At 34.0% G+C, this 19,338-nt stretch overlaps 3 non-coding genes across 3 annotated transcripts; all 3 read right to left on the bottom strand.

Annotated features, from left to right (window-relative positions):
* Nucleotides 1-9,664: 9,664 nt before the first annotated feature.
* Trnaa-ggc (transfer RNA alanine (anticodon GGC)) lies at nucleotides 9,665-9,739 on the bottom strand. The gene has a single exon. It is a non-coding gene; the product is annotated as a tRNA-Ala (tRNA).
* A 279-nt stretch (nucleotides 9,740-10,018) lies between these two features.
* Nucleotides 10,019-10,093, bottom strand: Trnaa-ggc (transfer RNA alanine (anticodon GGC)). Its single transcript has one exon. It is a non-coding gene; the product is annotated as a tRNA-Ala (tRNA).
* A 279-nt stretch (nucleotides 10,094-10,372) lies between these two features.
* Nucleotides 10,373-10,447, bottom strand: Trnaa-ggc (transfer RNA alanine (anticodon GGC)). Its single transcript has one exon. It is a non-coding gene; the product is annotated as a tRNA-Ala (tRNA).
* Nucleotides 10,448-19,338: the final 8,891 nt, after the last annotated feature.

Below are 19,338 nucleotides of genomic sequence, written 5' to 3'. Positions count from 1 at the left end.
CGAAATATGCTAAATTATGTGAATGTACAATAAATCTATAAGAAACCTGACAGTATGCACTTTGAAATGCTATGACAGTTTGTTTAGTTTCGATTTAGTGGAGTCAGATAGCACGGTGGTCATGTCTCACCTGTTGAAATATACAACAGCAAACACAACACACCACTATGACGTCACAACGCATCATTCAACTCGCAAAAAACGACAGGAACAATACAGAGAAACAAAACTTTGATCAAGCGCGTTTGACAAACTTCAAATAAATACATAAAGTAGAACAACAATATACCGGACGCCTTCGGAAAAGCCATTACAGAAATAAGTTGGCCTAATCAGGATACTAGTGTAAGACAAGGCTAGAAAATCTGCCTGCGGTTAGGTTATGAGTGACCTAATTTTTTTTGAGGTGCACTTTTCAAAGGTTGTAAAAATTTCGCGGGTGCCCTTGCTATACTTTTCACAATGGAATGGTTTCCACCACTAGGGGTCGCGCGGACCGACTCAGATGAAGTCGCAGTTTTTTACAATGGCGATAAGTCTGAGACTGGCACTATTTGGTCGATAATTCAGTTATTAGGGCCGTTTGCGACATTTTGACCGGTTTAACTGATAAGTTTATCCCTGTAGTCACTATCAGACCATCTTTTATTTTTATCGCAAATACAAGTATGTGCGTATTGCTTTTTCCAGTCATCAAACTGTCCTGGCTATAAATTGTTGTAATTTACGCCCTTTCCATTCCCCGAATTAAAGACTGGATTGTTATTTAAGTTATTTCACGATTTTAGCTTGTTGTCACACTCAGAAAATCTTTCACGAGAAATTTTTTTGGCAAGGTGGCTGTGGTATGTTTTGGGGTAAGCTTCTAGTTATTGATCCAGAAAGTGCATTAAACTAACATGCATTTACCAAGTGAAAGGATTTACCATAATGAAGTTAGATATATTGGTCAATTTTTACTAATAATGTTGTTTATAATTTTCTGAAGTTAGTGAGAATTTTGTGTAAACTTTTAGAAAATACTTGTTTGGTAATATTAAACCTGCTATGCATTCTCTCCCTTAACAATTTATGGAACTAAAGAAACTGGTACTGGAATACAATTTAAGCAGATGCTGCTTTCCAAGTGATCTAACAGGTAAAAGTTTATTTTCTACCTCTAGTGCTCGCTGATTAATTTAGTATGTTATATGCATTTTTATTAAGTTGTGGAATTCTTTAACAGTGTTTAAAATTAGTTGAAATAAATAATAATCATTATCTTATAAAAATTATTTATACCTTTTTTATAGGTTTGGAATCAAAACAGACTAATCTGGAAATATAATTTCTACGAGGGAAGATTCAAACAAGCCTGCATTAAAAAAACACTTTTAATCATGTTCTTGATGTCATATACTACAGTTCACAATCACACCTAACAAAAAGTAAATAGTTTTGCTTGTTTTATTAAACTTCATAATTTGCATTTAATTTTTGTATGATACGAAATGAAACAAATTTATACAGTTGATCTAACCGCTGCGAACTAAATTGATGCTTGCAAAACCACAAGTAAAAAACATTCTACTAAATTTCATATTAAAATCAGTACAATATTATTCTAGAGATTTGACTACTATTTGAAGAATGATATGATTCACTGCAGTTGTGACTTGTTTGTAACATTGGAAACTGAAAAACTTATTTCATTGTGCTGGCGTTGTTCCACAAATATACGTTTTCTTTGTCAAGATGTAAGATTTCAGTTCTGTAGCTAAAATATTCTTTGAAATGCAGCAAGTGACTGATTTTTCAGCCAAATGCACAAGCTTGCATGATAGTGTCTGCTCTAGGGCTCCAGGCTATATTTATTCAACTTTTGTAAAACTACACGGGGTCACTTGGAAGAAAGGCTATAATAAGATAACATTTACAAAATTACACCTATTTCATAACAGTATAAATAGTTAGTTGTTTTAAAAGGATGTGGATCACTCGAATATTTTCCTAAGATGTGAGGTATCTTGTATTAAAAGGTGTTAAATTAATGTTGAGTACAAACAAAATATCTGGTGAAAATTTTAAGTGCACAAGCAATACAATGTTGTTTAGAATACCATACAGAAGATCTATTTTAGAATTAAAAATGCCTGGTAAAAAGTGTGAATGAAACAACTTGCAAAAGGCAAAGTTATAGGTTAAAAAACAGCAGTACCACAAAAAACTACAGTATTTCCTCATAAAAATGCTTATTTTATGTTTAACAACTTCTCGCTACCAGTATTTAAAGAAATTGCGAATAAAAAGTGATTATAGATATTAATTAAAGTTAACTTAAAACGAATAATTAGCTTCACAATAGATTCTACAAAAACAAAGTGTTAAAATACGTAATTAAAAACAACAAATAACCATTGCAAAAGATAGGCGCTCGCAACTGTTCATTTGACTCACGCAACGCCTCTAGTGGTGGAAACCATTCTATTGCTTCAGCAGGACTAGATCACAAATATACACGTGTGGATTCTATAATTTAGTAGCAGAACAACTATAATCTACTATTACAGGCTAAAAAAATATTTAGGATAACAACAAAGCTTACCAAGTTAGCAACAATTTCGGGCATCCTCAGTTCAAGTGCTCTCACAGTTGCCACAAATCACAAACATATTCAGAGAACAATAAATAGTTGTCACAAACATATTCCAATAGTTTTCCAGCACTTTAACAACTTAAGTTTATAGCAGTGCAGTTTATCAGTCAACAACAAACGAACAAAATTGAAAGATTTTGCAAAAATTCCGGACGACAATGAAGGTCATAAAGATTTGCAGTCAAGCGTGGAATATTTAAAAGGACTATTTTCTGTCATATTTTAGAGCACGGCTTTTACCGTAATTACAATCCACACAAAAAACCTAAAATTATGTGGAAACCCAGTGAATAAATATAAATTACAACAAAAGCTGAGGTATATGTTGTCCGATGTTTTTAGTGGGAAAAGTAACTTATTCCACTCGAAACCAAAAGTTACTAGATAGCGGTGTTCGGGAAGCACCTTAAGGGGATCCACCATTGAACGTAGTATTGTTCAGCAATAATCGCAACATTCACAAAATCAACAACTGTTGGTTATAGCAGGGTTACCGAGATGAATGCAATATATGAAGAAACGTAAGGTGTGCATCTCTGTAAGCTTGCTTTGCACCTTAGCTTTATTTGTGGCAAATGTAAAACTTGGTCGCCAAGTTGAAACTTATCTGTTGTCGCCACATTACGTATTTCGGCGCTGGTCTAGAATTCTACCAGGGGTTTATTTTGCTAACAAAAGTTGTATTAGGGGGAGAGTTAACTTTTGGGTGAGTTAATATTTTTTATTCCTTTTGACATATTTATTTGTTCCTTGCAATTTTAACTTTGACAACTCGTTTCTTTACTGTAAAAATAAATGTTGTAGGATTCTAGACAAGGGCCGTTATTTCACCTGCTTATAAACGTATGATATTAAATACTTCAGATCAGGGATGTCCAACCTGCGGCCCGCCTGATGTCCACGGGCGGCCCACCGCAAATTTTCAATTCCAAGTGGCCTTTATTCAAAACAATTGTTTCGACTATCATCAAAACGTGTACAACGCGCAGTATTTGATGTAGGCCTAATCTTATGTCTTTTCTGAAACTATTATCGAGTCTAATGTCGAACTTTAACATCCATCAAACTCTTGTGCGCCCATCATTGTTAGCAAGATGTGTTTTGCTGACTGTTTTAAGGAAATATATCAGCCTAAGTGTTGTACCATGGCATGACACGGCATGCACGTTCAATTTTTATAAGTTAGAGATTTACTTGAATTTCTGCTCACGAGTTCACTCTCAAAGAGAGGGTGTTGTTTTATGACGTCACAATATGACGTAGCTTATGAAGTCACCCCTTTAATTTAATAGGTTTTGCGGCCCATCGAAATTTCTAAAGTGGCAATGCAGCCCTTTCTTCTAAAAGGTTGGTCATCCTTGCTCTAGATTTTGCCTTTTGTTGTAATGAAACCAGAGACACTTATAAAGCCAAATTATATTCAGTTATCAGTGCATTAATATTATTAAGGGATGTTTAGACATTTTTGCTTCACATAATGGTTTTAGTGATTGAACCAAAATATAATGAACCATACAGCAATTGTTAGTATTTGTCCTGTCTTTATTACTACAAAGCGTCTTAGAATAAACATAAAAGCAGAGGTTGAAATTAAGTGTAAACTAAGTTGTTGACATTGTAACAGCGACGGATATCTGTTTGTGCTTGTAATCATAGCATGTTCGCCTGGTAAATTGTTAAACATTCAACCGTTTTCCTGCTCTGCCGATCTGGCAAATTTAGTCTGCATGACATATATCTAATCCCCAACGCAGTCGCTCTTGTGTTATATAGTTTAACGTGACTGGAGGAAAAACTCAACTAGACACAATATGGTTGAAATACTTACAACTGTTGTGCTGTTGTGAACTGTATTCATTGAAAGCAAAGTTATGCTGATTTTTCGAATCTAGAACACACCTATCAATTTGACAATATGCACTTTGAAATAAATTAGTAGAGTCAGATAGTACACAGTAAAGGTTAGGATACGTAAGTGAGTTTCACCATTATAGGCTGACAAGTCTTTCAGTTGTTATATGTTTGTTAGATAAGGTTTAAACAGAAATTATTAAGCACTACCCCCCCAAAATACTTTGAATCCCAGCTGTAGGAATAGTAATAGATTAGAGTTTGTTACCCTACCAACACCAATTGCTAAAATTATATACCTATGTCTAACAAAAAAAAATATATTTTTTTGTTTTTATTTATCTGTTGAATTGTTAAGGATGTTGAAACGCTGGAGAAATAATTTTCAGAGGAGATTTTTTATTATACTATGCTTGGTAAAAACGTTTTATATACTGTATATATATTTTCATTGTGTATTTATTATTATTTGTGTTTACTGAATGTTTTATGTCTAACCTAAATTACATCAGTTGTTGTGCTTTGCTTTAACCTAAACTCTATACCAGTGCAGGACAAACTTACTTTTTTTTTAAACTTTGTACTGTATACATCTGTAACTGTTTTATTCTATAATGTCTAAATCAAAAAATTGTCAACAACACTGGTTTCATTTTTTTCTGATTTGTCGTATTTTGGATAACAAGCGCTAAAACTGAAAATGTTTGGGCAAGCCAAGTCCTTACAGTTTATGCCGTAGAAATGTTTTGAGTGAAGAAGAGTTAGATGTGAGCATGTGTCTTGAATGTTGTTCAAAAAACATCATTTGCAATTTAGCAATCCTGATTATTTGATTGAATAGAGTATCTTGATCAATTTCTCATCCCTGAATTTGCAAATTTTTTTGTTTTTTTACTAAAGTTGTATTGCAAGTTTAGAATAGCAACTCATTTTTCTTGTCTTGTTGATCAATGTGTGTTTTATGTTTTTGTAGCATTTTAAATTTTCTCACATTTTATGCCATTTCTAACCTTTATATGTCATGGCAATTTTTGTGTAAAAATCTGTGTATTTTATATTTCAATTAAGCTCTAATTATAATAGTTGTGTTTCATTTGTGTTTTATAAACTGGAGTTGTAAATAGCTCGTTTTCGTATTTAAAAAACTTGTTTTTTAACTAAAATCTTTATTATTTTTTCATGGTTCTTCAAATATATAGTACATTGTTCTTTTTAAATTAAAAAGCTTGTTTCACACAACTTTATATTCGCATTGTGCATTAAAACAGATTACAAACAATATTTATCTTCTAGTTTTATTTCAAAGATGAATACGAATTTGATTTAACTGGAATAGAATGAGCTTACAAAATAAAAAAATGAATTTATTTCATGTTGGTGTAATATAAAAAGTGTTGAAATGCTTTTAAGTGAATCTGTTAATCGTGTTTTAATGCAATCCACAAATAGTGATACAACAGGGTGTGGTATGTGTGGCAGTAGAGAGGTGGTTTATTGTTCCATCGAAGCAAGTTTACGTCTGCGTTTGTCGGAGAACAAGAAACAACACCCACATATTCCTATTGGTTCACATTCGTCACATGACACAAATTTATTGGCTGAAATGTGAACAACAAACTTAATAACAGGTTCCTGGTACTGTGATTCTGGGAAAAGTTTAACGTCCAACCATTTCACCGTTGTGTGCTTTGTGATGTAATTTATGGCAAAGGTAAATACAGACTTTGCCTTGCTGGATTTGCTTTGTATCTGTGATGTGCAATGTTGTAACAAGTCATTTTGATATGACTCAAGTCCCAGTTTTTTTTATTTAAGTCCCAGTCCAAGTCATGGGTTGCTTAAGTTATTCATAATTAAAGCAAGTCAAGTCCTTGTCATAAAAATAAAACTTCAAATTATTAAACTGATGAATTTGTCCGATTATAAGTGATATAGTAAGCAAAATATAACATCAACGATTCATATAACCAGAAAATTGTTTTCTGTGCAAAAATTCAGATGAATATTCTAATTTTATAAAAACATTGCTTGATAAAAAGACTTCATTTCAACCCTAGCCATTTGTCCAAAATAGTTTAAGTCAAGTCAATCATTTAAAAACGGTGAATTAAGTCATGTCATTACAACTCTAATGATGTGAAACTTAAAGCACCGTGGATGCTCACTGAGCCTAGAGTTGTTGTATAGTCAGCATTTCTAACCACTTGACCTTTGCACAATGTTATATATAATACGTTTTGATAAATTACGTTTTGGTGTATAGGTTTTATTCGTAATAAACTGTGATGTAGGGAAGATAACATGCCTTTCACATTAAAACAAATTAGTATAATTTTTTGGTTTGTTAGGCATAAATTTTTGGGTTGCAGATACAGGTATAGATCGTTTTATTTCAGAAAAAAACAGGTTTGTTTCATTTAAAATTTCTGTTTAAAAATATCCCAAGTTGTGTAAAACATATTGTTTTATCTTTTAATAATAACGCATCTACCAATAGTTATATAAAACCACTGCTTCCTTTCAGATTAGTGATAGATTGTTTTTATAAAAGAAACTATATTTTATTAAATAACATTGTTTAACCTCTTATGTTCACAACATGCTTCAAATTGATCCGAGTTATACCAGAGCATTGTTTTTATGATATGCGTCTTGGTGTAATGTCAGATTAACATTTAACTCCTAATTTTAATTAATATATAGTTGTTATTTCCGGCAAGCACATGGGTTACTAAAGCATGTTTTTATGGAATGTGTCTTTTAGTTTCAATGAATGTGCTGTTGCTGCCAGGCATTATATCAATATTAAAATTGTTCTTCCAGGAGAATTTTTTTTAATAAATGTTATTTTTTTTCTCTCTTGTAATGCATATTTTTTATTTTAGTCAAATTTTGCCCTAATTGTAATATATAGTTTCTGTTTTACTGAAATAATTGTTCTTCTTATCAATTAATAAATTGTTCTTTTATATATTTGTTCTTTACTAAAATATTGATTACACCTAGTTTGCCAAAGTGTGGTTAAATTGGTGCAAGTCTTGGTGTGATACAGTTCCAGTCTCACAACTAGTCAGCTACTGTTTGTTTTACTCAGCATCCAGCTTTTAGGCTGCAACTGAAATGTGCTGGTGGTGTAAGCTAGCTTTGTTAAAGGTTAACAACTATGCTTGGATATGTCAGTAATGTTACAGCCAGCTAGATGGAGAGGTTATTGTAGCTGTGATAAGTAATCTGGAGTTGTCTGACATTACGAGAGGATTTGAAATTTATTCTTGTTTGCGGTTATTGCATAGCATAACAAAATGTTATTTATATTGTTCAGTTTTTGTACATTCGTTAAAAAAATATATTGTTAAAAAACTTTTAAAGTAATATAATATTAAAATAATTTGTTATTTTGGAAATTAATTTTATTTTAAACTATATTTTTTTGTCAGTTAGCATATTTATTGACTAATTTTAGCATTATTTATATTTACAGATTTAAGCAAGGAATTATAGTTTGGTAAAACCTTCGAATAACATCAGATTATAAAAGTTTAACAAAAAGCCAAGGATGTCGCAAACAGACAGTAAGTTATTCGTCTACTTATATTTTGACATGAAGTTGCTAACTTTTCCTAATTATTGGTTTTCAAAATTTCAACTCATCTTTATACATTTTTTAATTGGATTTATATACAAAATTAAATTAGCAAATACTGCGAAGCTCTAAGGCAGAGGTTCTTAACCGGGGTCAATTGTTAGGGGGACGCGAGCTCTGTTAATATTTAATTATTTTGCAATAATTCTGATAGTTTTGTTTGGGTTGTACACCCTCCTACAGCGCTGTACAAACTCTGTTTTTGCCATGTTTAACATTAAAACTGCAAAAAATGTTTGCCCTGTGCTCAAATTCTTGTTTTTCTACTTTTGTTGGCTATGTTTTAGCCCAAAGTCTCTTTGATTGCCAATGCATGTTTTCATATCAAGGTATAATGGCCCTATTTAATTGCAATTTTGCTAACTTATAGATAAACAATAAACGTTATCCCCTGTTCGAACTATTTTGTTATCCATATTTTATATACGATAACGCAATGTTTAATTTTTTCGCTTGATATTTTTATGTGCACTGGACATCACAGCTCTACAACCGTGGAGTAAATACCCTTACAACGCGTTTATCAATTTTAGCTTGATAAAAATCAATGTGTCGAGCCTGAGTAATTTGTTGTGTGCCCAATGCGAAAGCCCCCCTGAATTTACAGTTTAGCTTAGCGCTAATTCAACCAATTAAACTCAATAAGCGTGATCGACAACACGCTTTACTGTTTTCAAGTTTGCTTAATAATATATAATTGAAAATGCCGTATTGCTTTTCGCAGGGCCCAAGGCATGAGAAAATTACCAAAGTGGGGCACGGCTAAAAAAGGTTAAGAACCACTGCAATAAGGCATAAAATTAATCAAAAATAATCCTCTGGTAATTTTATTTGTTCTTCAAAGTTTTGACGGCCTATACAAGTTGCCTTCTTCAGGGTGAATGAAAGTAATGTCTGTATTACCAATGCATAACAACAACATATAAAAAATGTGAAAACATTAAAAAAAATAAACATTAAGCTTTGCGATAACAAATCAGCCTCTAATTTTTAGCAGTTGTCTGTAGCACACTGAGTGCATCATGTCTATTTTGATGTTCATGGTGTTGCCCTTCTGGTGAAAATTGAAAATTTCACAATGCTATACAAAATATATTTTCTGTAGTCTGGCTCTCAAGCTATATTGGACAGCTGCACTAAAATCAATATGGTGGCCTTGCGATATAATATTACTCTCCCCAATATTACCCAACTGACAATTCAACCTGACAAACGCCAAATCAACGCTTAGCCAAAGAAAACCGAATTGATTATACAACATTTTGGTTAATTAAACACATTTAAGCACCTCTTTGATTTTAAGTGCTGTTAAATTAATTGGAATAAAAACTGACAATGTAATGCAGATCATTCTACTTTAAAGTTTCAACAGTAAAAGCACATTGGCTTTGTGGCTCATGAAACATTTATTTATTTTAGCGCAACCTAACCAAATAAAATAAACAAAATCTAATTTTCCCTACACCGAAAAGCCATTGCAGACTCACCGAATCTGTCGATCAATGATGCAAGCAGAGCAGACCAGAAAAACAACTAGCCTGCAGTGAGGTTCGAACTCACGACCTCCGGTCAAGCCGGGACCGTCGCTCTACCAACTGAGCTATGCAGGCTCAGAAGGGAACGAGTCGAGAAACAACCATACGCCAATGCTTGCTCAATCTGTTAGTACAAGCAGCTTCATAACGAAGGGGATCGCCAGTATCATATCATAATACAATGAAACATATGTACACACATATATGTGTGCTTACAACTGAGATCTAGCCCTTCTGAAGCTGCTTTTTGACCAACGATAACGGCTTACGTATTATTAGTACACCGAAAAGCCATTGCAGACTCACCGAATCTGTCGATCAATGATGCAAGCAGAGCAGACCAGAAAAACAACTAGCCTGCAGTGAGGTTCGAACTCACGACCTCCGGTCAAGCCGGGACCGTCGCTCTACCAACTGAGCTATGCAGGCTCAGAAGGGAACGAGTCGAGAAACAACCATACGCCAATGCTTGCTCAATCTGTTAGTACAAGCAGCTTCATAACGAAGGGGATCGCCAGTATCATATCATAATACAATGAAACATATGTACACACATATATGTGTGCTTACAACTGAGATCTAGCCCTTCTGAAGCTGCTTTTTGACCAACGATAACGGCTTACGTATTATTAGTACACCGAAAAGCCATTGCAGACTCACCGAATCTGTCGATCAATGATGCAAGCAGAGCAGACCAGAAAAACAACTAGCCTGCAGTGAGGTTCGAACTCACGACCTCCGGTCAAGCCGGGACCGTCGCTCTACCAACTGAGCTATGCAGGCTCAGAAGGGAACCAGTCGAGAAACAACCATACGCCAATGCTTGCTCAATCTGTTAGTACAAGCAGCTTCATAACGAAGGGGATCGCCAGTATCATATCATAATACAATGAAACATATGTACACACATATATGTGTGCTTACAACTGAGATCTAGCCCTTCTGAATCTAATTTTCCCTTCTAAAATCAACAAATTTACCCTTTGGGGGTTGATGATCCCCAAGTTGGAACCACTTGATCTAAAGGAAACTATTTGTTTTTTAACTTAGGAGCTGGAACCTCAAAAACCCGAAATGAAATCTCCGATCAATCTGGAGGAGTGGCTTTTCAAGCAAGAGGTGAATTACACTGGTCTACAGCAAATTTTAAACGATATGTGAAAGATTGAGTCTTTATGTGTTTTCAACACTGATTCTGAAAATGCCCTTCTTTTATTAGCACATCAGATTTTTGAAATATTCACATTTTATTTTTTTGATGTTTTGCTGTATTATTAATATAGGCATTTTATCTGTTTTTTTACTAATATTTCTAAAAAAATAGTAAGGAAAGATGTTTTATGAATGTTTTTTTGTTATTAAGTAGTTAGTTTCCAGATGTAAAATCACTTCCTGAGCTAGTTCTCATAACACTACAGCAGAACAAAAACAAAATGAATAAATGTTCGGTAATGCAAGATTTTAATCAGTAATGTTGTTGCTAATTCTTCAATTTGTGTGACTAAAGAAAGGAATGAATCACTTCAGATATAAATTGGACAATTGTACTTGAGCTGTTAGATTTAGCAAGAAGACCTGTACCACACATAATGCCCCAATGCATGTTTCACTTCCGTCTCATGGAAGTCTTGAATTGTCCCTGATAAAGTTTAAGATGTTGATGAATGGAGTTAATAGAAAAAAACATAAGTTCAAAATCAATTATGTTTTCCAGGCTGATTTAAACAGACTATAGATGAATGTTTTTCTAAATAAAAGTCACAACTGCTTGTATTAGGATTAAAACACAACAGTTTGCTTGAGATTGATGAGGTAATAAGACAACGGAAATAAAACTTAGACAACCTACAGTAAATGGTCCATCTTGGCATCACTAAGAGACTATCAGCCTATAAGGAACTTTAAGTGGCTAATATCAAGACGTTATACCCCTTAAAAATATTTTTGCTATAGGAATAGAAAAGTGGGGTTCTATGTTTAGCATTCCTCTACAAAAAGTTTTCACTACTAAGCAAAGCCAAACGATAGGAATCTTGATGAAACAAAATATTAGTAAAATTCCAAAGGATGCACAATATATAATTGTGGAACTACATGCTTGGCTGGCATTTAGTGACTGTGTGCTAACTATTTAAAAAATGCAAATTGCATTTGTTTCCAGTCGGTGTTGATAGTCTGCTTAGCTTAGCATTTGTGCGGTTATGTTACGACGTAACTTTGTGACGCCATCTTTGAAAGCAACCATGGCCACCCCATACAGACCCAAGAACTATCAGACATGACTTTAAAATCCATTAAATTTTGTGCATGGCGTATTCCCCGACTGCCCGCTTCTAATAAAACAAAAGAAAATGTCTCTGTCTCATAACCCACTGTACAAAATACTTAGCTTAGCATATAGACTCAAAGTGCATTCTTTGAACACTGTATTTTTGAACACTTAGTTAAACTTATTTCCAGAAAACCTGGTTTCAGTTAGTGACAAACAAAACGACATTTGAAGCTATAAAACCCCGTCACCAAGGATTTTATAAAGGGGAATATTTAAAAATTGCATCAGAGAAATACTATTGTGGTGAATCGAGATATGTGTATAAAAAATTATTTGTCAGACGTTTTTAAGGCCATGTATGACAGCTGTGTGTTTTTTTCAAAGCGCTTTTTTTCGGAAAATTAAAATTCGTCGATATCTTAAAAATGTGATATGCTAGAGAAAAACTAAAGGTATATTCGGAATCAACATGAGAAATACATCTAAGATGAAATACTCACATTCTTATTTACAAAAACAGTGAAAGTTTGTTGACCAGTCTTATTATTGCTCAACAATAAAGTAAAATAGATTGGTGGTAACCAATTTCTTTTAAAGTATTAGCTAAAGTCAAACATTGAGAATGACTAGCAGTTCTGTATGCCATCTTTCGAATGCAACTTTGTCTAGGAAGCAAAATTTTTGTTTGTATTGTTTTAATTTATATTGACTATAGTTTAAAACATGCAGACAACGAATGAATCGTAATCTTTTAAGCTTGTTGTTTATTCAGATAACTCAAACATCAATAACAGTATATTCGCAAATGCTGTCAACATCAATCACCAACCTATTGGTGAGTAAAGTGATGCATTGTGTCACACATATAACGGATTGAACAACAAAAAATTGTATGCTTATGATTTACTCAACATTAATTCATGTACTTGACATTGTGCATTTAGATATATAAGCTAATTTTAGCTCAGATTTTACATATTTAAAGCAAAATTGCTAATCAGCACTGCTAAGAGCTGAGTAAACTGTATTAATGTTTCTTTTTAACTCTTATATGGTGTTTAGTGTATGCAATTCACGTAATCTAATTGCTTAATCAGCAAACATAACCTTTTAAACCTGAACAGTCCTTAAAGTTAAAGTTCACTACCATAAGTAAACACATAAGATTGATCTGTAATGTTTATGTGGTTAATGACGTTTTATAAACCTTGGTATTGTATATTTTTAGCAGCCGGCAAACCTGATGAACGCTCCATTGCAGAGGCAGGTGAGTCATAGATATTTTACTGTGTTTAATACATTTGTTAATAGGTGAGGTGGTTTTGTGGAAAGCATCCACTGGATGTGGACATTGTGGTTTAAACCACAGTTTAATATAATGAAGATATGTTGTGACATATTGCAAATCTTCACTGTTGAATAATGTTACTCATAAATATAAAAAATATCCCAATTTAAAGCACTTTAACTTCATCGTTTTATGGTATTTTTATCAATTCCAAGTGGTCCAGGACATGTAACATAAACCTATAAAGCAGTGGTTCCCAACCTTTTTTGCTACATTCCTCCCTTTGCTCATTTTTGAACTATTCATTCCTCCCCATAAGACGAAAAACAAATATAACGCAAAAAATTGTGGCAATTTGAAATATCAATTTATTTCACATTACAACTCAATGGGAAATTTGCTCTTGTTTGCGCCCTAAAAGTAGTTGTATACGCGGCAACGCAAGTCATCCTCAACACCAAGTTTATTATTTGGTTTGCTCTTAATCTGTTCCAAATGTGAACCGGATCTAAATTATAATGGACGGTGTTCATCTTGGTTATATTGTAGTTTAGTTTTATAAAGTATAACTAACTATTTACCATATAATGTGCTTATTCGGTACGAATTAGAATTTGTACCAACAGTCTAAATCAGTGGTTCTCAACCTTTTTTAGCTTACGGACCGGTAAAATTTCAAAAAAAGTTTTGCGGATCGGTGGACCTTCAAAAATCAAAATCAACTCAAAATGTAATTACGACAAAAGTATATGTAACTTAAAGCAAGGGAAACGTCAAATAAGCAATTTGCTTCGGTCTTTTTGATATCATAGGCGTTTTACGTACAACACTTGCACCATTGTGACGAACAATAAAGTCCTAAGTAGACTATAAACGTTATGTTGTGTCACAAAGCAGCAAATTACGGAAATGTCAAAGTTCTACATTTAATGGACAAGCTTTTAACATCTTATATAAAATTGTAATATATTTGGCGGACCGGCGGGGAAGTTGATGCGTACCGGCACCGGTCCGCGGACCGGCGGTTGAGAACCACTGGTCTAAATGCGTCTACAATTGTATGACAATAGGCTTAAATCTAACAGGTTATTTTAAGGGCAACATGTTAATTTTGAAATTTAAAGGTGCTCCATAGATAGCCAACCTACAATGAGGAATTTGGAAACTAAAACTGTTGATTGATTTCGATTGCTCATGTGTGTCATCGTGAATAATGTGAGAACCACTGATTAGACAAAAAAATCTAATTTAAATAGGTCAGTTATTGTCCCGTTTTCATTCCTAATAAGGATATGTGAAACACAAAAAGACAGTTGAAAAAACACTGGCCTAGCCCATGAGGCAAATGAATATTGACATGCCTATATTTTACATGATAGGAAGTTATCTGTGGCCAACATAATGGACATCCCTAACGTATATACAAAAATATTCTAAACAAATTTCCAATGTAAATTTTTTTACTGTTTTTATGAAATTCCTCCCCTGAACTCATAAAATTCCTCCCTAGGGAGGAATTCCTCCCCGGTTGGGAACCACTGCTATCAAGTATCAGTGAAACAAAAAATCGGCAATCACCAACTTCTTTAATCATGTTTTTTCGAAACCAAATTGCATTTTGGTTATCTGTGTCATGACATATCACTGCCAGGCATTTATACTTTCCATTTTTTCAATATCTATAATATTAAAGTCGACACATTAAAAAAACACTGATACATGAGCAAGTTAGAAATTAAGAAAAATAGTGAAAAAATATATAATTAATGACACTTTAACTTCATTGTCTTATGGGTGAAATGTTCTATTTTTTGTCAGTTCTAAGACTAAGTGGTCCAGGACTTATAACATGAACCTATAACCTAGCATTGAAACAAAATTGTCAACCAAAACTCCTGTAATCACGTGTTGTTTATTTACTGTGCCATAACATATCACTGCTGGCATATATATACTATCCATTTTGTAACATTATTATACTATTAATAAATGAAAAACATTATTTAAAACAGGTTCCTCTGGCAATATATATTACTTTCTACCAACGTTTCGGCTTACTATCCGGCAAGCCTTCGTCAGGGACTGACACACCAAGCCAACTAGACACAAAGTAAAATCACAATAAGACTAGACTTTGTGTCTAGTTGGCTTGGTGTGTCAGTCCCTGACGAAGGCTTGCCGGATAGTAAGCCGAAACGTTGGTAGAAAGTAATATATATTGCCAGAGGAACCTGTTTTAAATATACTATGCCTGGTAGCAACAGCATATTTATTTATTAAATGAAAAACATGTAAGTAGTTACTTTTAAAAAAACAAATTGCTTTTATACATTTACTGTTTTTTGTTTGAAAACAGTTTACAGAGAATGTTATTTTGTGTTTCCAGATGCAGCCTTGAAAGAAGCCCTCAATGAATATGCTGAGAAGATCATTGGAACTCTGCCGACTGATCTGTGTGAACTTGACGCCATAGTGGAGCGTCAATCAACACCAGAGATGTTTGGTACAAAAGGATTGATTCCCAGCAAAACATCAAACTCTACCAGGGTTACAGTGGATGAACTGGGTGCTACTGCAAAGGAAAATGCTGTTGAAGAGGCTGAAAGTAAGAAATTCAGCAACAAAGCTGCGTTTGACGATCATGTTACAAGGTATGGCAGCATTATTACTTTGATTGGTTCCGCTGGAATTGGCAAAACTACCTTTGCTAAGCAGAATTTTAAGCATAGTAGAGACATATTAAAAAAGCATGTCAGAGATGCAATAACTGCTCACGATAGTTCGTATTTGGCATTTCTATATCTTAAGGAATTAAATAATGATAAGGTTATGAGTGTTCTTGAATTTCTTACAACCTCAACCAGAAATTTCAATCTGAACTGGAAGAGTGAAGCAGGTTTAGAAAATCAACTTTTGGACAGAATTTCTAAATCCAATAATGTATATATTGTAATGGATGGTATGGACGAATGTAGGTTTAAAGGCATTTCATTGAATGCTCCAGTGATTGGTTTGTACGATAGCGCTAAGCCAGTTGTCATTCTCCAAAACCTTCTACGAGGCGACATTCTTCCAAATGCTCACAAGCTGCTTGCTTCACGACCGGGGGCTTATCACAAGCTACACCCTAGTTGCAAGCCCCACTTTCCAGTACGGGTAATTGGCTTTAATGAAAGCTCCCAAGATTGGTACTTCAAAAAGAATTATACAAACCAAGAGGATTATGAAAAGATCAAAAAGTTACTCGAACAAAACCCATCAGCTAATGCTTTGTGTTTTATTCCAATGTTTGCCAAAACCATCGCACCATATATTATAAAATACTGCACAAATGATAGCTCATTCACTCTTACTGATGTTTTTGCCTCGTTTGTTGACACTTGCATTCGCTCCCCAAAGTTTGAAAATAACCCAAATATTTTACATAAACTTTCGCACTTGGCTGTTATCGGAATACTCAATGACAAGGTTAACTTTGACGTGGATGATTTTGCCAAAGCTGATCTTAATGCTGCTGGTTTGGAGGATTTTATCAACATGCAAGTTTCTTCCCCAGACCCTGACCTCAAAATACTGGAGGGGGACAAAGTTTTCTTCTTTATCCACCTCCTTTGGCATGAATTTTTTGCAGCACTCCATCTGATGTTTGCTGCAGACCTTGAAACTTTTTCTAAACATCTTCAAAGCATGAAAAGTGATGAGTGGGAGATGGTTCTACGATTTCTTTTCGGGTTGCTGAACACGGCCATCCATCGTAAGCTAAAGCCCATATTTGAAATCTCTTCTGCTGATGTTGCCAGGAAGAAAAGTTTGCTTAAAGATCTAATCACTTCGCTTGGGTCCCAACTTTCAACATGTGATTATAGGAACTTTAACTCCCAATTGTTTAAGCTTTGCAATTTAGCACAGGAATCCAGTGATGAAGGCATCACCAGGTCTCTGGCTGATTCCCTCCCTGGAGAGCTTGATATAAGGTATGGAACGATCGTTCCCAGTGAAGTGTCAAGTCTCTGTCACGTGCTTCGAGCAACACACAGGGAGTTGGTCATCAGCTTCGGAGGTTACAACTCAGTCACATTTACCGGCAACGGTTTGGAAATGTTGATGGATACAATGACGCACACCAATCACAAGGTTTGTCCTACGCAATACGTGCCAGTTACGCATGAATGAATTCCAGTGACGTAATGTGAAATATTAATAATGTAAAAAAATATTTACTCAAACTAAATCGTCTTTTCAACTTATTAAAGGGTAGTACAAGCAATGTTTTGTTATCCTCTATTGAAAGAGCTCAATGTTTACATGGTGTTTTTTTGAACCAATTACTTTTTCCGTGTTTTGCGATTCAACGTGAGTCTCTATTTTTAAAGAAAGAAATATACAAACAAGTTCATTAAAAAACAAGATAATAAGACTTTGTAACGCAAAATATTTTTTTGCGTAATAGCCTACACCGAAAATTAATAGCAATTATTAATTTATTTATTTTTGGTGCTTAATTGGCCTTAGCAATGACTTCACTCTTCCATCGGAATGTATTTGTATTTGCGGAAATGCAGTTATTCTATCTTGAAATGTAAAAAATATGTTTTTTAAGGTTAAAGGTAATTTTGGCCAGATAACTTAAAAAAATCGAGCTTTTACGTATAAATATGATATTTTGCTTGTGCGAGCACGATATTAATAAAGTAAACTCAATTCGCGACGATTTATACTTTGAAAGGTGGTCGTGTAGAACACGTTTATTTATTGCTGATTGTTTTATAAAACCTTTTTGGCACAGCGGACCGGCTCAAAACTAAAATTTTGTCGCGGACCGGCCTTAAAAATCAATAAATGTTCAGAAAGGGAAATTTATTACAACTTTCAATGCAATCTTATGCTTGTTTTGCCGCAAAGAGATGCTCCCATCTAGGAATTATTGAATTTACCGAAACCCGCGGGCGGCATCCGGCTTGCCAAGCAATTTAACCCTGCTCATTTCAATTAAACTTTTAGTCTATTACGTTTTTCTTAAATTACACTTTCAATAGTAAGCTAACGTAATATAAAACGAAAAAAACATTAATGGCAATCTAAAAAAGTACGAACCACAGACCGACACCTGACAAGTGTAAGATAGAAACGTACAAGGCTTGCCAGAATGACTTTTTTGACAACAAAAAACATCAACATTGATTGGATGAAATTCTATTGCACTTTAAGGTGAGCGCGCTTAAAATAACCCACGTGATATTTTAGCCCATTTTTCGATATATTGTAAGTTCTAGAAGTTAGATTTTTTAATAAAAATATGCAATAATGATGTTGTGAACGTGCTATGTAACTCATATGGCCACAGCACACTAGTTGTTTTAAATATGAAATATACATTTGATTATTTTAGACTTTTTACCAGGCTTTTAGGTACAGTCCGTGTTTAAACAAAATTTTAATCTGACAACCCTGCTACGGACCGGTAACCAACTCCCCTGACCGGCGTTTGCCGACCACTGGTGTAGAACACATTTATTGCTGATTGTTTTATAAAGATATTTAATTAATTTTATCAATTTTATTTGCTTATATTTTAGTTTTTGTACAAAGAACGGAATAAGGGCATTTAAGAATTTTCCAGTGACGTAAATCTGAGTATGTAATATTGAGAGCGTCATAATCGGATGCAGAATTACTGCGAGTTTAGTTGGGTATTGTTACAATGGAATATTCATGGTTTTCTGCAATAAAATATTCGTGTTTTTCTAACGCTAACTTTAGGGAAGGTCTGTACAACAAACGACCTTTAAAGCAGTTGTTTTAACTCTTTAACATATCTCTTCATATATACAGCAGGGGTCTTGAACCTATCGTTTGCTGCATCTGGCTTGCTGTTAAATGAAAACTGGCAGAATAGCAATGTTTTGCGCACTGAGGGAAAATTATATGGGCCGAAAATTTATTTTGGGGACATATCTTGTTTTTGCCGCTATTCTTTTTTGGTTTCCTATGGTATGTTTCAGACCGATTTTTGTCCGAAGCTTTATAGAAAAAGTAGACATCGTAGAACCTTCAAATTTTCAAACATGGCGTAGAGTGGTATGTAGGTGCTTTGTAAAAGTTTATGAGGCTGCA

This window comes from Ascidiella aspersa, chromosome 7, assembly GCF_963924565.1.
Source record: "Ascidiella aspersa chromosome 7, kaAscAspe10.2, whole genome shotgun sequence".
Lineage (NCBI taxonomy): Eukaryota > Metazoa > Chordata > Ascidiacea > Phlebobranchia > Ascidiidae > Ascidiella > Ascidiella aspersa.
The sequence above is the reverse complement of the archived record's forward strand: the minus strand, read 5'-3'. Positions and strand labels throughout refer to the sequence as shown.